The sequence below is a fragment of the Dasypus novemcinctus genome, chromosome 1, assembly GCF_030445035.2.
Source record: "Dasypus novemcinctus isolate mDasNov1 chromosome 1, mDasNov1.1.hap2, whole genome shotgun sequence".
NCBI classification, from domain to species: Eukaryota; Metazoa; Chordata; class Mammalia; order Cingulata; family Dasypodidae; genus Dasypus; species Dasypus novemcinctus.
This window is the reverse complement of record NC_080673.1, coordinates 117,218,095-117,219,681: the sequence shown is the minus strand read 5'-3', so window position 1 is coordinate 117,219,681 and position 1,587 is coordinate 117,218,095. Positions and strand designations below refer to the sequence as shown.

Below are 1,587 nucleotides of genomic sequence, written 5' to 3'. Positions count from 1 at the left end.
ATATATAGGTACATACACATCTAAGCAAACAATGACAAAAAAAGAGGTCATTATTTACTCTAAGAGAAAAAGAAAATAGTACAATAAAAGACATATTATTGGCTCCATTTGGAAAAATTACAGTCATAATCTCATAATCATCATAAAGGTTGAATATTGATCCAAACAAAAATAGTGACATATTTGTATTGGGAAAATGGGGGAACTGAAATCTAATAGAGAAAAATTTTAAATATAATTGTATTGGTTTAGATAATATTTATAGAATGCTAACTATGTGCTAGGCAGCAAGTGTTCACAAATGTTATCCATTTAATCCTCATAGCATCACTTTTAAGTTAGGTACTATTATTGATTCCAATTTCCAAAAGTCACAGAAAACTTAGCAACTTAAAGAAAATCAGTGGTTCTCAACTGGTGACAATTTTGACTCCCTGGAGATATTTTTAATTGTTACAATTGGAGTGGAGGAGCTACTGGCCTCAAGTGGTAGAGACCAGAGATGCTGCTGTTTATCCTACAGTGCACACAGGACAGCTGTCCACAAAGAAGAACTGTTTGCCCAAATTTTCAATTTTGCCTCTGTTGAAAAATACTACTTGATATCAATAGAAGTGGTGAGTGGCAGAGCTGGGATTTGAATCCAGTTTTTGCTTTGCTTTTTTTTTTCTTTTTTTCTTTCTTTTATAGGTTTTTTTCTGAGTTGCAAAGATTATTTCCCCTTTCCCATGTTTTTAGAATTCTAAAACATGTATTCACCCATTTAATCTTGGCTGCCACAACCAGACAGGCAGAAAGCTCAGAAAAAGCTTCTTTTTCTTGCATCTGTAGGGGAAACCTTAGCAACAAACATTAACTGCTCTAGGTCTGTCAGAGAGGCATCAGCTTTGCTTTTGACCGCCTTACTATGCTGTCTCTCAATAGCAGTCTAAGGATGCCATTCAGAAACCTGAAGGCAAATATCAGAAGGAGCTGGAAGAGTTGAAGTGGTTCCATCTAGGAAAGGTACCTGGAGTGGGCAGTAAGGGCCAGTGGACTATTGAAGGAAAAAAAAAGGCCTTAACTACAATTTTCAGCTTAGTCTATCTACCATATTTAGGAGTGTCTAGTAAAATGCAGCTTACTAGACATAAGAGATATCTGTACAAACTTAGACCAAATGAAAGAAGGAAAAATACTGTGGAGGAAATAATATAAACACAGTAAAGAGAACTTTAATTTTAATTGACATCTTGCACATCAAGTTTCAATTTGCAGCATAACGAAGCATTTAAGACCGAAAATCCTGAAGATCGAAATTTGTAATGGAAGAGCAATTTCAGATATTATTACAATGAATTTAAGTTTTTAAAAAGATTTATTTATTTATTTCTCCCCTTCCCCCTCATTATTTTTGCACTTTCTCTCTGCTCTCTGTGTACATTTGCTGTGTGTTCTTCTGTGTCTGCTTGTCTTCTCTTTAGGCAGCACCGGGAACCGATCCTGGGAACTTCAGGAGTGGGAGAGAGATGTTCAATCTCTTGCACTACCCAGCTCCCTGGTCTGCCGCGTCTCTTATTGTCTCTCCTCTGTGTCTTTTTGAGTCAT

The 1,587-nt window shown here is 36.2% G+C and overlaps 1 pseudogene; it reads right to left on the bottom strand.

The window, feature by feature from the left end:
* Nucleotides 1–747: 747 nt before the first annotated feature.
* LOC111758961 (small nucleolar RNA SNORA31) lies at nt 748–882 on the bottom strand (annotated as a pseudogene).
* Between the last annotated feature and the right edge of the window lie 705 nt (nt 883–1,587).